At 37.0% G+C, this 23,152-nt stretch overlaps 1 long non-coding RNA gene across 1 annotated transcript; it reads left to right on the forward strand.

Annotated features, from left to right (window-relative positions):
* On the forward strand, positions 1–9,132 carry LOC130055136 (uncharacterized). Its single transcript, XR_008803395.1, has 2 exons — positions 1–5,739; positions 7,474–9,132. It is a non-coding gene; the product is annotated as an uncharacterized LOC130055136 (long non-coding RNA).
* Positions 9,133–23,152: the final 14,020 nt, after the last annotated feature.

The raw sequence follows: 23,152 nt of genomic DNA on the forward strand, positions 1-23,152 counted from the left end.
TGCCCCTCTATCCCACTTTGTGTCCAGGCCTAGATTTTGTAATGAGACAACATTAGAAGAGCATGCAATGTGTCATAACCTTCAACTCAAGGTCACGGTCATTAGTAAACAAAAGCTATAAATACTGGTTCCGGATTATGTTTTTGATAATGCATAGACATACCGTAATAAAACCTAATTCTCAAAGTCAGAATTTTGAAAAGGAGAGACAATCGAAGCTCATACTTGGTATAAATGTTGCGTGTACTACACATTGTGACATGGCATGATCCTGAATCCAGGTCATTTGGTCACCAAGCATGCAAAACTGAAAACATTACTAGAGGAATATTTGTCCTGGCCACAGCTTTAATACTAAGAAACAGTTGAAATAGAGATGGTCACTTTTGATCAAAAATCCAATATCCAGTATTCCTAGTATGAAAGCACACTCTTTGCACCACCAACATACAACTATTCTCATACAGAGTCAAGCTTCTCAAAGTGGGATACTCAGCGTACAACTAATGCCTTATGGGCCTTTTGTTTTATCTTTCTTTTCTTCTTCTTTTTTTTTTCATTTTCCCAGAGATCGATTATATGTAGACATTTTTAGGATAGAAGTTGTCCAAACCATTTTCACTTTCACTCATTCCGCCTCATAATTGTCCGAGTTAATAAGATTGATTATAAACTACGATTTAAATTTATTAGACTACTTATATTTTGTGCATGTTTTTTTTTCCATATATCACAGAAACGACGAATCGCGGTTTTGGTAACAACCGATGAATTTCGACGAGGGTTGTTGGAGTGACCAGCTGGGAGAGTTATCAATCTCTGGCTAGGCCGTGCTTTATCGTGTTTCGGGGTAGAACTGTGCCGCTGACACACACAGCGGGGTAGAGCTGGAAACTATGTAAATGAGGGTCGCTTAGGCCAAAAGATAAAAACTTTCAGACAACGATGGGGACCTTTTTAGACCAGGATAGAACATTTATCATGTGCACTTCAAACATAATACGATTCGTGTCTTATTTACCCGTGTTGAAAGCTGTCACATTGTTCAAGGGTGTCAAACTACAAGGCTTCCGAGCAAACATATAAAAGTTCAAAACACAGTTCAAATATTTATCAAACTCAGTTTGATATGCAATTAAGATTATCCATAGATGGGGTTTAATCATAGTTGCACAATTATGCAGATAAATCTATTGGGGTGAAGTATTTGACATGTCACACCCTACCGGAGTACGGCAAATCAGGACGGATCAACTCTGATGATAATGTTATGTATTTAACAAGATGTGGTGCATTCACTTAAGAATTTTACTTTTAAATGTTGTACAAGTAAGGGAAATGCAATATGTTTTATCAATTGTTAACTTACAGTTCAAAAATACTTAATACTAAGGGATTGACCAATGTCTGTGAAATTTTAATGAACATTCTGTTTCCATGAGAACACAGTCATTGTGTTTTCTAAAAATCAGAACATACTGGTGCTCAATTATCCGTACTTCCAATCTTTTAGGCTCGAATGAAGGCAGCTTTCGAATTTTACAGATTTTGTATCCATGAAGTTTGAAAACTAGTATGTATCATATACAAGCATGTTATGCAGTCAATAGCACTTTGTGACCTGGTTTTCAGACGCCTCCGCGCCGAAATGTCAGACATGTATGTCAATGTGCACATATGGAACGGATGCCTAGCTGGGGCGCAGACTCACTGTTACATAATAAGCCATAAGTCGAGCTGTCAGCACTGTTGTAATTGGTGATGAAAAAGGGGTACGTACTCTCGTACTTGTGATACAGAACTAAATAGTCTCGACAGCGACAGCCTGAACCTAGCAACAAACACATAATACTGTCTAAAATCATAATTCAAACGTTTCGGTTGTTAGTTCTTTTTCTACCCCAACATACGCCGTCTAATTACTTTCTTGCGAGATGAAAAACACTTTTCGTTTTTCCCTCTTTTGCTGAAATTTTATACGTAATGCCTCCACTTTCAAACATCTGAATAAACAACCATTGAATGTGAGAAAACAGTAAAAATAAACAATGGAGATGTGATTATTTTCGTAAACTCAAAGGATCTTCAGAGTTTTTTTGAACAAAATATTTGAATTTTGATAAGCAGAAGTGACAAGCCCCTTTGCAGTTGAAAGTGTGAAAAAACTTATTATAACCGAAATTCCTTTGTAGACATTTCCTTGGTTCCACAGTACATGCTGCGAATCCAAAACATGCAAACCTAAAGATTAAAACTGCAAATCAAAATTTATAACAAATCAACTTTACCCGGTATACGGAAATAGGTGGACCAGAACGAACGGAATCGCAAGGGGTAGGTGGTATACTTACGGAAATTACCAAAGCCACCAAAGATGTTGAAGGACTTTTCAGTTACTGAAATGCTAATAAGATTGTTCGGTCACATGGTGTAAATTGTTATATACCCTTAAGGGATAATAGTTTTGGGGTTCTATATCAAACTACAAATTAAAGAAGAATGAAATATTTCATGATAGGAAACACGGAATATAAATGAGATATTACCATGCGGGTTATTGACTAGCAATGACTCATATTGTTGCAGAGTTGTCATAAATATATAATCATGATGAAAAATGAAACAAAAAACAAGATTATGACTCAAAGGATTACGAAGCTGACGTTAATATGGGAGTAGATTGCCCCGTGTAACAAGTACATTTGGCTTCATATTCATAATGTATGAGAAACGAAATTTGATAATGCAGAATTGAAGTTTCCTATTTTGTACAGACGTCCAAACTGGTTTAAATCATTTGGTCCAAACAGAATAGAGAACGATTTAACAATGTGTTGTGCATTTTATTCTGAACCCTCCATAATGTAGTAAACTTTTACCACTCTCGAAAGGAAAAAAGCTAAACTTAATATTTAGTACATTATTTGCGATTATGAAAATAATTGTAAAAATAAAAAGCTTTCATAACAAAATTTGTGATATACGGTGTCATACTAGCATCTAAACACTAATGTTGGATACAATTTAATTTAGTGGAGGAAATCCATCTTCGCTAGCCAAACGTCCGATTCGCTTACTCTCATCTCATGAGAGTAAGCGAATCGGACACTTGGCTTGTCCTCATTTTTCAAACTCATGGCAGTCGTTTACATAATATCAATTCGGATAGGTCTTCAGTAAATTTCCTCCAAACAAGGCGATCGTAATAGATTGGGGTCCCCCCCTTAAACATCCCGTCGAGAATTTTTCACTCATATTGAGACGTCACCAATTGGTGAAGTACAAGACCTATGCTTAGCGCTCAGGACAATAGCAGTGAAGGTTCTTTAACGTGCCAACGCCTGCCGCGACACGTGACCTCCGTTTTTAAGGTCATATCCGAAAGACTCGTGGCGAAGGAGCAATCACTACCTATGTTTACCGATTAGGTTTGAAGCGGCCATGGCACGAGCGGGGTTCGAACTCTTGACCTCCTTATTACGAAGCGAACGCTCTACCACTGAACTACCGCGACCGGTGTGATCGCAGTTGAAAATATATCGGAACCATATGGCCAGTGTAAGGTGAGGAAATGGTCACTGAAAGGTGGCTGACATGCTCCTGTCGTTTCATCAAGAAGAAACGGAATAATACTTTCACATTTCTTTATGCAAGGATTCATACCTACAACGTTGATAGGTAAAAAGAAATGTAACAAATCGTGTACGCACGGGTGACTCGAAAAGGTAACGGAGTCTAGATAGAGGCCTAGTTCGATCATCATCTATAGTTACTAGACTTGAATCAAAGCATGATCGAACTGCATTTGGTCGAAACCGGAAAGGGTTTCACTGCGCATGTCTGGTCTACCACACAGCAACTTATGCTTGCAGAGTAGTTGAACTTTAGTAACCAGACATGCGCACTGAAGGTCCGGAAGCAAGCTAGGCATGCGCAATGAAGTTTCGGAAGTTGACTATAAACTACTATGGTCAAACTTACTTTGGTTCAACTTTAGTTACTATAGTTGATGATCGAATTCGGCCTGAGTTTACAAGCATTCGTGCTAGAATCCGAAATTTTGAAATTTCCCTATTCAGCGTCTTAAACTTGTATATATCTAATACAGAAAATCAATAGAACCCAGACTAAATTGTGCAAAAATCAGAAAAGAGAAATTTTGAAAGGTTTATTAAACAAACGAGCACGATTTATGTAGATTCTTACCGTAACACTGCTGCAAAGAAGTGCATGATGCTTGTATCAATTAATCTGCATCACACCCAAAAAATGCTTGTACCCTTACAATATAATCAAGCCCTGGACAGAAGTTCAACATTTTGTGCTGTTGATTTTAAAAAGCGCCGTGTATGAATGGGATGTACAAACGTGACACTGTGGTAAGAATTCTTCAGCTGAGGTGGTGTAGTAAGTACACCAACATTTAATGTCTACAAGATGAATGAAATAGTTAACGTCTAATGAGGATTCAACATCACCAGGCACTGACGTCAGTGATCTTGTCATGTAGTTGTAGGATTTGATGCTGTCAGGGAGGAAGTTGTATCACGTGACATCTATATATGTCGAATTTTGTGGTCCATGTGACGCCATACGCGTTAGTCTTGAATGAAGACTCTCGAGTCGAATTCCCATATTCTAGAATCTGTTTATGAAAATGTCTCGGTAAAGTTAACAATGAATGTCAGCAACAAGCCTGGAATATGGTTTTATAGTGAGATGATTTGGTTTTATGTAAATGTTGTGTTTAAAGGAAGTTAAACAAAGGCGTTCTTAAACTTTTGTCAAGTTTTGCATGGAACTTGGACTCCCAGATCGCATGTACAACCACAGGCATTTGACGTTCTAAATATATATGATAAAAAAAATTGTCTTTCCGTACGCAAACTTTTCAGAATGATTTGTTTACAGGAAGACTATTCTTTTATTAAATAAATTTAAAACGTCAAGTGCCTGTGAGTAGGACGTAGATGTGATTCGGACATATTCTTATGAAGACGTCACAACATTTCGTAAGCCGCTCGTCAACCGATTTCTTTTTCTTTACATCGGAATAATTTTAATTGCAAATTAAAAGTGTACATTTTGAAAGGTGTTTGTGCGCAAAACAAGCGCGTTTTTTTTCGGCATTTATAACCGTCCCACGCATATCGGAATGAAAATACCAAGCTCGTCATTTTGTTTCTCGTAAGTGAAGGGGACACCATAAAAATTCTTCTCAGGAATATTTTTGTCAATTATCTGTAGAATTGATACTCAGTGGTTTGACACATGGTTTTGTATTGCATAATATGACGTGTTTCCCGGGCTACCATGTGTTGTAGAAAACCTACTTTGAAGAAGGGTGAGATGTCAGACATCTTTAAGACGCAAGTATCGGATCAATAGTTTATGCTGTATGATATTATTTCTGTCTTGTCCCAACCCGGTAATCTCCAGAGTTCTATCAAGCTTTTTATCTTTTCTTTGAGTCTAGTATTTCATTTCATCTCGTTTATCCAGTGTCATTAGGACATAGAAGAGGTGTCATGTTTAGCAGCAGTAAAGTAACTCGCAATCACTTTATCTTATCTGGTTTAATATATATCACTTTGATAATACAAACTTTGAAGATGTACTGTTTTATACAAATTTCAGAACATGTCATTTCCATGGGATCGTATGATCGATGGTTGTCGATTGTGAATTGGTTGAAATTCGGATGAGGGCGGGATTTGCATATATTGAAGACCTTGAAAGGTCAATGTTTGGTTTGATTTTCATCCATTATGCGAGCACTAAATACGAGGAGGGGGGGGGGGGGGCAGTAAAGCCTTGTCACGAGTTAATGTACCCTCGACTCAAAGTTTGATAAAGTCCAAAAAATTGAATTACAGTGGTCAATGATTTTCTTGACCACGAATTAAAGTGATAAATGTTATCGGGAAACATGTGGATTTGCGAGCGCGAAATGAATGTTCCGTCTGTGGAAAATGAAATGTGGTGGACAAAATCAGAATATATAAACAATATATCACTACGTCTCGGACAGGATGATAAATTGTTTGAATTACAAAACGTAACTCGTAAACAAACAAACAAAAACTATCAATATACGTAAAAATATTTCATTTAAACTGTAAAATCATTTCAAATTGTTACTCTTCCTGCAGTGTCTGCAAGTCAGATTTCAGTGAAACATACAAATTGCATTTTTTTTTAAAAATCAAATGTATGCGATTCTATATTTCGACTTTTTGACGAGCATTAAGAGAGACTGTACCGAGGGCGGAGAAGAACTTGGTTTTTTTTTTTTTAACAACACCCACTGAAGGCCAGATATGAAAAGGACTCGGGTCTTGACAACAAAAAATAAATAATAAAATTCTAAAAGGATTCGATGTTGATTTTTAAGCTTTACTGGCTCCACATCTATGAGGAAGATGCTAACAAAGATGATATTCCCGAGACAAAGGTGAATTGCACAAAGGCTTGATTTGACCTAGAACTAGAGGTCAAAGTCACTGCGCGGTGAATTATATGGGTTTATGGTAACTAGATGGATTTTATTGTAAATGTATGGGTTTTGTAGTAAATTATATAGGTTCTATGGTAAATTAATATCATGTAATGGGTTCTATGGTAAATATAGCGGGCGTATAAAGGTTAATTGTAAATAACCGTTTTGTTTGTTTCATTGTGTTTCTTAGAGAATTTTCTTTTCATTTTAAGACATTGCCAGCTATAGGAAAAATACCACTAATTTAGACCTATGGGTCATTCTACTCAGGACCGTAGGAGCGAGGGTTCTTTATCGCGTCAACATCTGTCCCGACACAGGAAGTCCCACGGTTCATAAGGTCTCATTTGAAAGACCTGCAGCCCTCACTTCTAAATGCCGAACGTTTGACGTAAGAGCATTCACTTCCTACTGTCTTAGATCGGGCGCGGCCAAGACACGAGCAGGGTTCGAACCCACGACCCCGAGTGCTCTAACCACTAATCCGCAGTGACCAGTACTATACTAAAAATACACGATCTCTTATTTTAAGTTCAAATCAGGGAACGGTCCAAACCAAGGAATAGTAAAGTAAATCATAGGTTTTATGATGAATATATGGATCAAGTAGGAAAATGGGGTAACGTGTAACCTGGACAAGCTATCTTCGGACGGACGAACTGAACAATACCGAGGAAGGAGGGGGGGGGGGGGGGGGGGTGGCACTGCCTATAAGATCTAATAAAGGTAGAGAACGCTGGTCTATTCCATATGATCAGAATAAAATTGTTTCTGTCTAATAATAACGTATACAACGCAGTATTCTATGGCAATAAAATAAGTTTCTTTGACAAATTCATTAGTAGTTACGGAGAACCAGTAATAGCCAGAGCTCTTAAAATATTTCAATAATCAATATGTAGCCTATGTTTACGATGTCATTAGTTTGTGCATGTCAGAGGCCTCTAGGAACTTTCCTTGTGGTTCTGTTGTAGGTTTCCCAAGAGTATGTACTCCAAACTACTAGTATTCAAGTCCAAACTAATGATCAGCTCAGACCAATGAACAATTTAGACCAAGAAAAAATCCAGACCAAGGAATAGTCCAGACCCAGAAATAGTCAAGGAATGGTCCAGTCCCAGAAATAGTCAAAGAATAGTCCAGTCCCAGAAATAGTCAAGGAATAGTCCAGACCCAGAAATAGTCAAAGATTAGTCCAGACCCAGAAATAGTCCAGACCCAGAAATAGTCAAAGAATAGTCCAGTCCCAGAAATAGTCAAGGAATAGTCCAGTCCCAGAAATAGTCAAGGAATATTCCAGACCAAGGAATAGTCCAGACCAAGGAATAGTCCAGACCAAGGAATAGTCCAGTCCCAGAAATAGTCAAGGAATAGTCCAATCCCATAAATAGTCAAAGATTAGTCTAGACCCAGAAATAGTCAAGGAATAGTCCAGACCAAGGAATAGTCAAGACCAAGAAATAGTCAAGGAATAGTCCAGTCCCAGAAATAGTCAAGGAATAGTCCAGTCCCAGAAATAGTCAAGGAATAGTCCAGTCCCAGAAATAGTCAAGGAATAGTCCAGTCCCAGAAATAATCAAGGAATAGTCCAGTCCCAGAAATAGTCAAGGAATAGTCCAATCCCAGAAATAGTCAAAGAATAGTCCAGTCCCAGAAATAGTCAAAGAATAGTCCAGTCCCAGAAATAGTCAAGGAATAGTCCAGACCAAGGAATAGTCCAGTCCCAGAAATAGTCAAAGAATAGTCCAGTCCCAGAAATAGTCAAGGAATAGTCCAGTCCCAGAAATAGTCAAGGAATAGTCCAGACCAAGGAATAGTCCAGTCCCAGAAATAGTCAAAGAATAATCCAGTCCCAGAAATAGTCAAGGAATAGTCCAGACCCAGAAATAGTCAAGGAATAGTCCAGACCCAGAAATAGTCAAGGAATAGTCCAGACCCAGAAATAGTCAAGGAATAGTCCAGACCAAGGAATAATCAAGGAATAGTCCAGACCAAAAAAATAGTCCAGTCCCAGAAATAGTCAAGGAATAGTCCAGTCCCAGAAATAGTCAAAGAATAGTCCAGACCCAGAAATAGTCTTGACCAATACAGCTAGTCTCGAGTCCTCGGTCATTAACCTTTAAAAAGAAGCATGTATAAATCAGTGACTCCATGTCCCTCATGTACTGGAAACTGTACTTGGAAATGCTAAACATTTATTACGCTAGTGTCTTCTGTTTATATAATAATGTTACATTTTGCATGCACTGTACCAACTAGTAGTCCAGGATTTGACACATAGTACACATGATAATATATCTTGTGAAGTAGAGAAGCAGAGCACGTTGTAAGGATGGTGTAAACATATTACATCGGTTCACACCACACCAACCATTCATTAAATTAAACGGGGTATACTGTATATGTTAAGGGTTAAATTACATGAAAAATCCTAGTGCACTTAGCAAGGTAATTGATTGTGTTATCATTATTATTATTATATAAACATTTGTACAGCACCTTATATAATCGTGAAATTACTCTATGCGCTTAATAAAGTGATATAAAACTTATTTCACATGTATTATAATAAAACAAAAGACGAAAAATGAAGAAAAAATATAATGATTGAATAAAAGTTTATATACACTTAAGATTTCCAAAAATGTAAAGTTTTGATGTTTTGTTTAATCATTCTCATTATACAGTTTAACGTTAATTTAACGTTATCACATTATCGTTAAATCAATGTTAATTTTATAATCTTGTGATATTGTCATGATTTACATGCTACATGAAATGTTAACGCTGAATTAACATTAAATATATAAGGTTAATATAAGGTTAATCTAACGTTGACATATTTTAAACGTTAAACAGTTTACGTTAATGGAATTTAACATTAAAAGTTAACGTTAGGCATAATTAGCTGTGTAAAAGCAATGTCCAGTGGCATACCGTTCAACAGGGTGACTGCAGCAAAGTGAAATCAAATCCCCAATGCTTTTTATGCGAGCACGTGGTGTAATGTGAATGTGTAGGAATCACTAGAACGCAGAGGTCGGTTCAGTTGCTACACCGTTATGATGCTTGTGTTAAGTTGTATGTAGGCACCTGATCCCACCTCTGGTATCTCCAGGGCTCCGTGTTTGCCCAACTATCTATTTTGTATTGCTTATAGGAGTTATGAGATTGATCACTGTTCGTTATCTTCACCTTTCATGAATGTAATTATGTATGCACGTATGTGTGTGTGCGTGCGTGCCTGTAAAAGAATATTGTACTGGACAGAGAAATCAACCGGAAGTCAATACGGCATAAAGACACCGACACTATAGTGATGCATGGTCATACTTCCTAGAACGGAAAACGAACCAAATCACCGAATTCTAAATCATCTGGGGCCTACTTAGATTTGTTTAAATTGACTGAGTTTTCCATCAAGACTGCGTAGTAATATCCTGCAAGTAATTTCTGCAAACATTGAACGAGTACGTCCGATGTTCAACAGTTAACTGTAATAAGCACGGGAGATTGAACGAAGATAACGAACAGTGGTTAATCTCATAAAATGAAGAGTAGGGCAAACACGGATCCCTGAACATACCAAAGGTAGGATTAGGTGCCTAGGAGGAGTAAGCATCCCCTGTTAACCAGTAACACCCGCCGTGAGCCCAGTATATTGATCAGGTAAAAGGTGTAATCTTACACGACTCTTCGAAGTAAGTTTTATGTCAAAGATACATTCTGAACTTGTCATGACGATATTTCCAAAAGTAAGTTGGTATGATGATGTAACAGTCGAATGATGTTTCGTTGTAAATTCTATCTTTTCTTCCTTAAGCTTTAACAAGTTAGACCTCATTCACGATTTAATATCAACTTAGCTCTTCTGAAGCCTCAATGCAACAACATTTCATGTGCTGATAGATCGGATTACTAGTATGCCTGTATATCGTCAGCATAACAATAATGCATAATGTTAACCCTGTATCAAATCTCTATTGGCTTTGCAAATATTGCGTATAGTAAAGGGCCAAGAACTGATCCTTGAGGTACTCCACAAGGAAGCAAAAATTCCTTCCATTCTGTAGATCCTATTACCATCCTTTTTCTGCGATCAATGCAAGTATTGCACCAGTGATACCGAGAAAAGTCGCCTCGTGAGAATATGATGGTCTATAACGTCTAAAGCAACTGAAAGGTCCATCAGCACTAACACAACACAGGGATTTCTGTCGAACGCTCTCGTGATGTACCCATAGAAGTCTTGTCTTTGTTTAGTGACATAGAAGATGCAGATAGGGCTACATCATTCAGGTGAAATGAATGTACATGATGACCTATACCACCAACTACCACTTTCTCCTTTATTTTGGAAAGAAAGATTCGAGACAGATTCATAGTTCCGTAATAAATTTGGTTCCAATTGTGATTCCTGCTTAATGAACGAGCTATCGCTTGTTTAAAGAAAGATGAAAATAACATTCATAAATGATCTGTTCACTATGAAGTAAAATGAGGTAATAGATGATCTAAGATTTGTCCATAAGATATTAGTGATGCTGTTTAGTTGCTTTGAAAAATGACTTGTTTTCCTCAATCTTGGTTGAGAAATAGTCTTTTTGCACCAGACAAGAAATACTGCGCTGTTTCATGCTTTTTAGAAGATTGGGCTATCAACTTCACGTTCTGATTTTCGCGTGAGTCTATTTTGTGACATCTTCGTTAGCCAAGGGTGAAGCTTCTAGTTGCTTCTCTGACAATACCGTGGGGCGTCACCCTTAGCGAAGATGAGTCATGTGCTCATGTTTGCTGTATGTAGTTCATCCGTACACCAAGAACTGTTTAGCCACAGCGTAGTTCATCTGTACACCAAGAACTGTTTAGCCACAGCGTAGTTCATCTGTACACCAAGAACTGTTTAGCCACATCCTCGCTGCTACGGCCCTGAGCGCAAAGCATAGGTCTAAATTTGTGGTGCTTCACATACAGCTGGTGACGTCTCAATATGAGTGAAAAATTCTCGACGGGACGTAGATCAAACAATCAACCACTGATATTTAATTAAGCGGTTTAGTACTATAACTCACCACTGATATTTAATTAAGCGGTTTAGTACTATAACTCACCACTGATATTTAATTAAGCGGTTTAGTACTATAACTCACCACTGATATTCGCCAAACGCTCGGAATTTAGAAGTGAGAATCACGGGTCTTTGGGATATGACCTTAAAAAACGGAGGTCCACTGCCGTGACAGGCGTTGGCACGTTTAAAAAATCCTCACTGCTAGAGCCGTTAAGTGCTAAACATAGGTCTAAATATAGAAACAATAAAACATGGAATGGCTGGATTGATTGTATATTGTTTAACGTCCCACTCGAGAATTTTTCATCGTATATCTTTTGTTTATATACCCCACTAATTAAAACAAACTAGATAATTGAAAATTCTTTACATTTGTGACAATATTTTTTCCTCTGAGCATATATAGGATTTTGTATTTAGTGGAAAGGTCACTTGCGATAATTCAACTACCGAGAAGTACAATATTCACCGAGTCCAAATTATTCAATCGTATAATACTCATAGTCTAAAGTTTATTGATCTGTTTTTAGGGCTGATGAATAGTACCTTCTTGGGGGGGGGGGGGGGGGGGGTAGCCTACTGATGCTGTTATTGTACACATCATGGTGCACCTTTACTGATCACCTTCTGGGAAACTGTATCAATTATTTTCAATATTGGTCAGTTAACGTCTTTTGTGTTCTAAAATACCCCTAAGCTTAGGATTTGCTGCTGGAGGTAAATCCTTCGTCCCATAACTTTCAAAGAAAACCTTACTTTAATCTCACGCTAAAATGTCACTCAAGTGCTTGTCATATTTTTTCAGTATTCATAATAAGTTTACTTTTATATTGCCCACACTGGTTTTGATCAATAAGATATAATCCTACCAATTCTGTCGAAAATTCATATGTTACTAAGTCAATAAAGAATCCATCCAATCTCTCTCTCTCTCTCTCTCTCTCTCTCTCTCTCTCTCTGACATGTTCAGCAAGGTAAGGTTGCCTTTGGAGGGGTCCTTTCCGTATGCGGAAAATCCTGAAATTGGATTAAAGTGAAGTATGAAACTGACGCAAGGTGAGGAAAAAGAACAGAACAATGTGTGGGGTTTGGGGTACACTATTGATTTTCATTACTAAGGCAGGGTAGAGACATGCCGTTTCCACAGTACAAATGCTTGTGTCGCTTATCAAAAAACCATGATTCAAGGCAATAAAACCCACTGAAACTGCGAATAATCTATTTTCTGTCAAACAAACTTGGATTGAGAGGCCCGGTAATATCTCGGCTTCCAAAACGCAAACAAATCGCCTGCTATCATCAAATAAGGATTTACTTTAGAGTTGTGCCAAAATTCGCACCTGTTTCACACCTGGAGAGAATTAATTAATGTTTTTCTTCACAATACATGTGTCCAGAGCCCAGTTTTATCCGATTTTCTGCCTTTTCATCTCGCGACACCTGTTGAAGACTTGTTAGAGGATTTTTAAGAAGTTTTGAGAGTTTCTCGACTCAAAGCGTCTGCCTCTTAGTGATGGTGTTACGTAATACAGATTATGATTAAAATCGATCGACCCTGGTGTCGGAGATAAGAAATTTACACATATATACAAGGGAAATGGGGCTAGTAAAGATTATTTTCCTGAAGCGAAGTGACAGTTGAAAACTGCCACGGGTTTCCCTTACCGCCTCAATATCATACCTAAAGCTCTAATAAGAATGAGAACTTAGTAGCAGATGCTTACCTAAGAAATAACATCTTGTTGGCTTTTTGTCGGCCATCAAGGTACACAAAAAAATCGGAATCATCAAAGACACTGAACAAAGAAACGAGTGAGAATATTTTATGCAATGTTATCAGAAGTCATTTGGGTATTATCACAAATAGACTAATCGTTTTCTAGTTTTCACATTTACAGGTGTAAACATTTAGAAATAAGAAGAAGTTGGCGTGGATTTTATTTGGTGCTAACATGATTACATGTCAGCCTTCAGACAACTAGTTGTAAGCAAGTATGGTCCCTCATAGATATCTACTTTAAAACCATGTAACTCAAAATTAATCGGAGAGTTTTAATAGTTTAAACGCAAAACATTGGAAAATAAGCAAGATGTTTTCCCCGATATAGATATGTAGTTGTGTACATAAATTTAAATAATTTCTGGTATGGTCGTGAAAATTTATCTCTTAGATCCGTTGATTAAAACGTTAATAGCTGATTACGGTTTATTAAAATCCCTTCGTCATTTGTTGAGCTGGCGAATTTTTTTTAAGATGGGATGTTTTGTAAAGAAGTCTTGCCTATATCCGATTTTACGTACAGCAAAAGAGAGAAGAAAAAATCCTTAAAATGGCAACTTATAAAGTCTACCCTACAGGTGTTAACACAATAGAGCTCTCTTGAATAGCAGGCTTCTTCTCACAATAGAAGGGTGTTAGTAGACGCACTTGAGAGGAAGATTTTTCCCTTAATATTACAAACTTTTAATTGAGATAGCCGTCCACCGAATCGTGTGACGAAGTACTTGAGGGGTGAACAACGATTGAACTCATACAGCAGTCTGAATGGGAAAAGTTGTTCAACGGCCTTAGAAGTGGTTACGTTCTGTATATGAAGTGGGTCGACATCTTGAGCTCGTCCCGGGCTTGTACGAAGAGTTTTTCCTCCATTTTGTCCCTTTGAATTTTTTTTTCCATTGTACTTTTGAACAAAATTATATCTATGGTATATCAACATACAAATTGGGTATTTTTGAAATTCTATTTTTGATATCGCAGAATCAACTAAAAAGAAAATAACATTCTTTATTGCACTTCCAATTTTTACTTCTAATTAGTGGACAACTGTCGACAATCGTTTGAGGGTGGTAAAATTACACGAAGAAAATGTAATGCAATACGAACAACGTTGTTTTTAACAATCTGTGTAAACATTTGGGAGAGATATGTCTCTGATGTTGGTGGGGCTTTTTTTTTTTACTAGTATTAGTACTAGTAGTCTGTATTTTAATAGCAAAATTTTACTAGCGGAAAATATATTTTTGCAGCAAGGGTGAATTCTAAAAGACCATGTGACAAAATACGTAATTTATCATTTTGCCATAAAAATTAACACCAAGAGAAAATGACGCGTGAACAACATTTTCCTGCCATGTGTACGAGTTAATGTGTACAAAATACACCCAAAAGGCGGTAAAAACTTGTCGTCTGTAGCATATCGATATCAAAAAATGTCCGAAAGGTGTCAGTGTCACTCCACACGTAATTGACAGTCACTAATACCTGTCGTCGCTTCCGTTCACAGTCAATGTTTATTGTTTTACGGACAAGCGATTACAGCGGTCAGTAAGTCGCCATGGTTAAACAGACTGTTGGAAAGTGTAAGGGGGGGTCTATCACGTGACCTGCGGAGACCGTCTAGCAGTCAAAACTAACATTCTAGGGTTGTCTTTTTTTCCTTTCTTTATATTAGTTTTTCCCCTTTTTTCGGTTAAGTTATTTTGGTTTGTTTTTTTTAATTGCCAATGTTTCGTAATTATTTTCAAATTACTGGGGTTAAAAACTGATTAATTTTGCAGTTCACTGCTTAAAAGTGTATGAAAGCATAGCCAAACCACTCACTCGATTAACACTGCTTGTTTCCAATTTCTTGTTCAGGACCGGGAAAAGCATGTATAAACAAATGCATATCTAAATGGAATCTGATCAGAGACCTTTATTTCAATTTAGTCCACGCTATTACATTTTGATTGGTATCTTTCGTTGTCCCTAATGGGTGTGGGTTTTACAATTGCTTTTTCCATTATCTAAAAAATGATCCCTATTGTATTTAAAACTGAATCGTCTGGACCCATCAATTATTCACAAATAAAATGTCAAATAACGTTACTCTTTAAACTTTTTTTTCCTATTATCCAACAAGACCCATGCAATGTCCTCCTCCCTCCTTTCCGTGTACTTTCTCTCGATTACCTCAGGGTCAATAACCTTTTCCTGGGTTGTTGTTTTTTTTTTTTTTTTTTTTTTTTTTTTTTTTTTTTTGTTTGTCATTAGTTGAAAATCGCCTCGCGGAATAAGATATATTTACCAAGAGCGGCCCTCGTAATAACAGGACTACAACTATCAATTTTAAAATTACCTTTAGGATTAAATGGAGTGTGTACATTGTGTGACTTGCAGGTGTTGAGGAAATGTTGGTACCAAGGTACTTCTCCCTACCAATGTTATACCCTTAACTAAAGTGTAAACACTCAATAGACCCTTGTTTGATGTACGTATTTGACAGATTTGAAGTCCAAACAGATTTCATTACCGACAAATATTATAAAACTTAGTACGAAAAGTGAAAACATGCCTTGTCGCTGAGAACCTTAGAAAATGAATTTTCGTATAAATACCGGAAAACGGAGCTCATCATAATTTGGACGATTTCTACAATGAAATATTATGTAATGTGCATATTTAACAATGACATGAATTGTTTGTTAATCTTATGATTAATATGGCTAATTGTTAAGGCCTTTGACTTTGAGGTCTTGTACAATTCTACACCAACATATTTTACCACTACTGTGTAAAAACTTATGACGTAATCGTCCCACAAAGCATACATGAATGCATTTCCTTTACTGATCAATATTAGCTTTCTAAAGTAAATCTTGGACCTAGACTTGGGCTCTCTCAGGCCGCTGAATACATCCGTTATTTGCCAAGACTTATACAGTGTCAAAAAGTTTGCTTAGAAAACTTAAACATATAGAATTTCGCTTTAAGTGTTGACATTCACGGAGGTTTTCATGAAAAAACAGTCCGTACGTTCGATAATTAACGAAAGTTTTTCTCTTGTTGAGGCCGATCTTGTTTCTAAGTGTCGATTCTCGCTGGTTTACAGAACGGGAGATCTGTCGCCGGCGTGACGATGAAAATATCTACTTCAACTTTCTTTCTGTAAAACAAGGTGTTGGCAGATTCCCTTTACTTTTGCAAAACATCAGCTCTTTCACCGACATTGTAAATAGACCTTCTTTGGATCCAAGTTCACTGTGTATGTCGTGTTAAAGTTTAGTGTTCAAGGGTCTGCAATATGCATTTCATTCCTCACTTTAATTTACAGAAAAATCATAAATTCCTTTTCAAGATCCAAAATCTAATAAATATCGGTACCAGTTGATGATTTATGACAATAACTACACGTGTTTTATGTCGTGGATACACGTGTTTTATTGGTAAGGGTAGTCATGTACATATCCTAGGGCAACACGATCTAAATCAGCAATTGTATGCTAATTCTATAATCCATTTCATTAACTTCACATATGATGCAATATTGATCAACAGTCAAATTTAAACGTGTTTGACTGAGAAGGAAGAAATTGTGCTTCTAGGAAGCAAATTGTTGTTGTGGGCTTATACATGTATATACCATACAATACTTTGTCAGTGGCGGATCTAGAAAATTTTCAGGGGGTGCGACCCAAATTTGTACTTTTTCCGCCCCCGCCCCCCCCCCCTCCCTCCCCATTAAGGGGAGTTGGTTGGTTGACGACCCCAATATGGCAAAACATGACAATTTTTGTTAAAATATACAACCAAATTGTAAGGTTGCAACCTCATACCCCCTCTAGATCCGCCATTGTTAGTCAAAGGAAGTTGATTGCTCCGGTTGAAGTTAGAGTTAGGAATTAATAGTATATACATCGTTACAAGAATCCCCCCCCCCCCCCCCCCCAATAATTTTGGAACTGAGAATTCTCAATTATACGAAAACTTGTACCAAGAGAAAAGCAAAGTGAATCATGGAATTCGTAACCGCTTTGGTATGTAATTTAGTTCCAATGTGCTATTGAAAATTGCCATAGAATTAAACACTCTGTGAGACAGATACACATTCAGAAATGTCGTCTTTATTGAAATTCTTATCTTGACTGACTGAGATCGGTTTAATCCCAAAATGTACAATGAAATGTTATTGACAAGACGAAGGTCATCTCCTGGGTGGACGAGAGCGTAGCAAGAACTCAATTTACGGACACAATAGAAATGAGAAGTTTCCATCAGGAACATTAGTGTTATTAACAGCGTTTTCCGTCTTTGTTGCCTTTCGGTCAACTTTGGTTACTCATTCCTTTCCATCAAAGCCACGGGCCTAAAATTCTAATTCATGATGAAGTCTTTTTATGTATGAGGACCAGTGATTACAAAAATAACATAAATTTGAAGCTTACAACGACTCTCAAGGCGTTGAAATTGGACAATCCTAGTCATCTGGTATTTAGAAATCGGAGCTCTAGCTGTTGTAATGTACAACGAAACAGATGTTTACATTGAGAAACTCAATACATACTGCATCATAAAAAATTGTTATGCTAACATCAAGTTTGAGGATCAAGTTCAGTATCAGTTTTATCAAGATATCCTAACTCTCGCTGCACAGATAGGATATACAGGGTTGTGGGGGGGGGGGGGTATATATAATTTTTTTTACTATTATGTTGTTGGTTTGTTGTTGTTGTTTTTTGTTTTTTTTGGGGGGGGGTTTGGGGTTTTTTTTTGGGGGGGGGGGGGTTTTGCACGTCTTGCAATCTCGTCAGCATTTACAGCATATCCAATTCACTGCAATGACGAAGTGGTTTAGCGTTTCAATATCGCCACCTGTTATGTGGAGATAAAATTGAATGAAGAATATCCAAAGATCATTGTTAAAAGATAGCTGATCGGGAGAAGAATGGAACACGATGACCCAGATGCATATACAGCTCGGTAAATAACATGATTTGTTATGGTTTGCTGCGTTTCAACTGTATATAACTTATCACAGGTAAAAGAATGTTCACAATTTTAGTCCTTGCTTCAATGCACGACAATGGTATCGTAAATCGCCGTTGTTTGGAGCTAACTGAACACCTGGTCCTCAATAATCAAAACTGGGGATATATAGTTTGTATATACCAAACCTTATGGTCCAATTTCCTGTGTTGTTTAAGTTTTTAGTTTGAGTATTGACGTCAAGGGGAAATCACTCACGCACTGGGGTCTCCTCCTCCAGAGACATTTTACAGACCCTATTCAGCACTCATTATACTCTTTAAATAATGATTATACCTTGCAAACCTTTTATTTGGAAAAACTCATTTCTATTATCTAACATGAAATTTTGGCATGTCTAATATGTCAATAGTGTTATTTTCGAGAGAATAAAAGACGCTGTCGATTGGTGTACTTTCATCGTGTTAAATGCAGATTTACAGATTATGGTAATTAACATAGCTTTGTACGTGCACGGAAGGACTGAAACGTGCACAATTTTATTTCATTATTCGTAACGAATTGCGAAAGCAAAGATCAGCTCTCCAAAAATTGTATGAATATGACATCTCTCTTTTGTAACTTCACAGGAGAATGTCATAACAATATCAGAAGCCGGTAATATAATAGGATGGGTCCGTGAACATAGCAAGTGTATCAAGTGAACTTTGACACCGATGATATTAGAACCCGGTATTGATGGAGGGGTATTGCATGTTTGAAAATGATCTAAATATTTTAAATTCTACATAAACCATACCTACCCCTAACCGCAGTACAACCTTTTTTATTTTGATGAAAGACGCCAGAAATTTCGAAAGAATCATGGGTTGATGATCAGCATGCTTAAAGACAAAACGACCCCCTAGATACCCCCGCATCTTGAGATTTCCCCCTTTTTTACCCCAATATCGCACCGAATCTGAGAGAATATAAACAAATGAAAGAGGTTGTAGTGAGAAGCCCGTCCGATATGAACCCCGTCTGATAAATTAAATGTGCGTACACCTGCAATATTTCTCCAGAATACCTGGTTACTCTGCAAAATTTACTAGTGGTCGAGTTAGGGCCCGACACTAATGGTCAGAATAAACAAGGGGCTGTGGCCATCTCGGATTCCACCTAGATTCCCCAGAATCAATATCCTCTAAATTTTTAGTTCATTTCCATTACTAACCTTATTGTCAAACTGCTTGCTGTCCAAAATAGCGCTTTTTATAGCTTCAAGGCGTTTGCTCATAAATTAATTTCTTTAGATATAGTTTTAAATGTTTACGTGCACTTAAAACTCATAAACCATCGACACTGATGAATACTATGCACATTCCTTGTTAAAGTCAAAAAGGTTACATAAAAAATAGCAACACAAAAAGACTTTTTTAGGGGAAGATGTACTTTACCTTTGACAGTATGAATAGATTGATCGTTTTTCTTCTATATACTTAGTCAAAAATTAGAAAGAAAACTTTTGTTGTCATATTCATTTTCATCAGATATAAAACTGCATCTGAAAAAATTAATTGGTGATTTCTGTTCAACCATATACAAATAGTTTCATAGATTGTTCATCTTCCGTTTTACAGCACTATGGGAGACATATTCAAAAAATCATTTCTTTTTGCCTATCCCAACTATGCATTAGAAATGTGGCTAGGTAGGTAAGTCGGCATTTTAAAAAAAAGGTTTACATCTAAATGGCTCTACAATGACATAGTGGTGGACCTAGGGGGAGTTACCGGGGGAGGGAGTGTTGCAACCATTTCCTTCTTTAACCAAAAAAAAGGCTCCCTGATGGCCATTTTAGGGACTTCAACGGTAATGAGTTGAAGTTCAACCCCCTCCCTCCGTATGGTCGAAAAAGGTACAAACTTTGATCGCACCACCCTTCCCCATAAAAATTTTCTGGAGTCGATTCTGCTACGTGGAGACAGTTTTTGACGGAGTCGGAAGATTTGCATCTCAATAGTTCGAGCGAGGGATTTCTCTTTCACTGACCATGTAGGATTTTTCTGTACATGCAATTTTTAATGTCTGTAATAAAATTTGTCAAAGAAGACGAAGAATTAAGGGAGGGGGGTTACAGTTTCAACAAGGTATGGCCTTTTATTGCTATAGAACTTTTACAAGGGGGCCAAGAATACGCTTTCAAAACATTCTGTCACGACGTATTCGTGACTTCATTTCTTTCACTCCATTATCATATAAATGACAAAATTATTCAGCATCAGCTTACCAATCAAGTCAGTAGCATGACCCATGATCCTTTAGATTTTCTTTAGCAATGTATTAGTTTTTTCTTCTCCTTCTTTATTTTGCAAACTTTTATCACTTTTCTTGTCTGACGTTCTGATCTATGCTCGTCTCAAATGTCATCAAGCCATTAGATAAGATTTTTACCTCTGCCACAGAAGAGTTTAATGAGATTATTGCAAGAGGCACAGAATTGTATTCACATTTAGTGTTTTTTTTTAATATGTATTAACATGATAGTCAGTTAAGGGTATTGTTATTCAAAACATCTGTGTTCGAAATGAGACCTTGATATTTGATACATGTACATGAATTATGAATTCTGAAGCAATGTTTATCCCATGACAAATCATTTTAGTGCAAATATTTGTGCTTTATGAATATAAAACTAATTGAAGCGAGTCTCTTTGACTTCAGACAGTTTATCGAAAATAATGTTTACGATTTTAATTACTGTTTAATGTTATATGAAACCAAAATTTCAAAATAATACATTCTTAGGCGCGCTTGGCGTGCAAGATTTACTGCAGTAAAATCGAACCCGTCCATAAATCTTTTAACCCATCCTCATTGTGAAATTGCTGGAGTGAAAATACGAATAGCAGGGAAATAAGACGGCAAGAGCATCTTATCTCAAGACGATAAAGCAGCTGTAGAGACGAGGAGAACGTATTACTTTCAATGTAGATCTGAGTTCTTGCACATGTTTTTGATGTTCCGCTGAGAGACGGGGGCCTAGTCCGTTTAGCCGTGGTACGGAATGTTGGAAGAACATAAAAATTACATACAATCCACGCCATATGCTAAAAATGCAATTTCCATGATATATAACATACGGATCCTTGATAGAAATGCTTTGCAAAGAAAGGAAATTTTTCATGATTTGCCCCTCTCGATTTCAAGATTAGAAAAAAAAATATAACCTGAAGTTCATGAAAAATGTGCATCATCTTTTAGCAGATTCTCGTAGAGCCTGTAACAGGATAAAGATTTAATTATATTGTAAATATACAAATTTTCATATGTTTTGATGTTAAGAACATTTTTCATCAGATAGGAGAATATTACTTGGTTTTCAGATTCAAAGCAGAGTTCTGAGAGAAACCATACGGCGCGGCACCTAAACAAATACATATTACACGATGGAAGGTATCGCTAAGAAGGTGCAAAATATCGCAGATATTCACATCAAAGTTTGGTAATTTTCACACATTGAGATTTTTTTTTATTACATAACAAATCAGATTGCACTTTTCATCGCAGGGCAATTAATCACCTGGCTAAGAATATATAATTCACCCAGTAAATCAATTTGATGATAAATGAGCTACACGGTTTAATTGTTTTTTTTTTTAAATCAGAATTTATGCAGCGTTTTGTGTAGTCTCTTGTGCTTATAAAACTTGAAACAATTGTCTATTACATGTGATTGTGTCTGATAGCCGAAATAGAGTCCTTCTATCGCAATTTCTGACATATTCCATTAAAACACACGCTACCAAAAAAACCGAAATTAACTCTAAGCGTAAAGTATTAAAATACGAGGAAATGGGAACTGCCTCATTTAATTTCAACGAGTAATTTACCATCTGTTGTACAACGCCCGACTGTTAATTAAAATGTACATGTACTATGTAACACCAGTGAAAATGAGTTGTTTTTTTATTTTGTATGTGCGTGTTTGTGTTTGTGTGCGTGCTTGTGTGTTGTTGCGACCTTCGTTATATACCCCCTCTATTTGAGTGGCGGGTTTCCTTACATAGCGTTATCAAGATCTTTTATTCTATGTATTTCCCTTCCCAGAATGTCAGAAGTCAAAATTTCCATGATGAATAAAAATCTCCGAACTCCCTGTACCGCGGTTATAAACATCTGCACTGTAAGTTGTAACGCGCAGATTTTAAACACCAGCAAAGTATACTGATATTTTATTTAACTTTATCAAACCACCAAGTTCTGACAAAAGGTAATTACAGCCTGTTTACGTGTCGCAGTCCCATTCAGTCAGAAAAAAGTCTTTGTGCGGGTCGTTAATTTCGGACCTTTGTAAAGTGTATCCCTTTTCATGAAATAGTTTAGTCATGAAAAAGCCGCACTGAGATCACGATAGAACGATACCATATAATTCTCAGCCTGGTCTTTATTTTTGGTTGGGCTATAAAACTTGGAAAAACAATGATGACATTTAATTCAGAGGGTTAAGATTTTGTGATGAAACCGATGCCGTGTGGGCCTTTTAAGGAGCTGGAGTTTTCTTTTGATCTTAAATGAGTTAGAACGGCGTGCCCATTGTCTTTAGACAACTTAAAATGTAGTTAACTGCAATACTATAGTATTAATGCATTTTCACATAATGCTACTTAGTAAACTAAAACACTTATCTCAAAGGAAAATCTGGGTAATATCCCTATCTCGTGGAAACTTCGTAATAGCCACAAAATATACGAAGACGTTGACGGAGGGGAAACTCGGCAGCGGCTGGATAATGGATGGTATTGTTTTGGGAAGGGCGTGTAGAGATTTTATTACGATTTCGGTCAAACTTTAG

The sequence above is a fragment of the Ostrea edulis genome, chromosome 5, assembly GCF_947568905.1.
Source record: "Ostrea edulis chromosome 5, xbOstEdul1.1, whole genome shotgun sequence".
Lineage (NCBI taxonomy): Eukaryota > Metazoa > Mollusca > Bivalvia > Ostreida > Ostreidae > Ostrea > Ostrea edulis.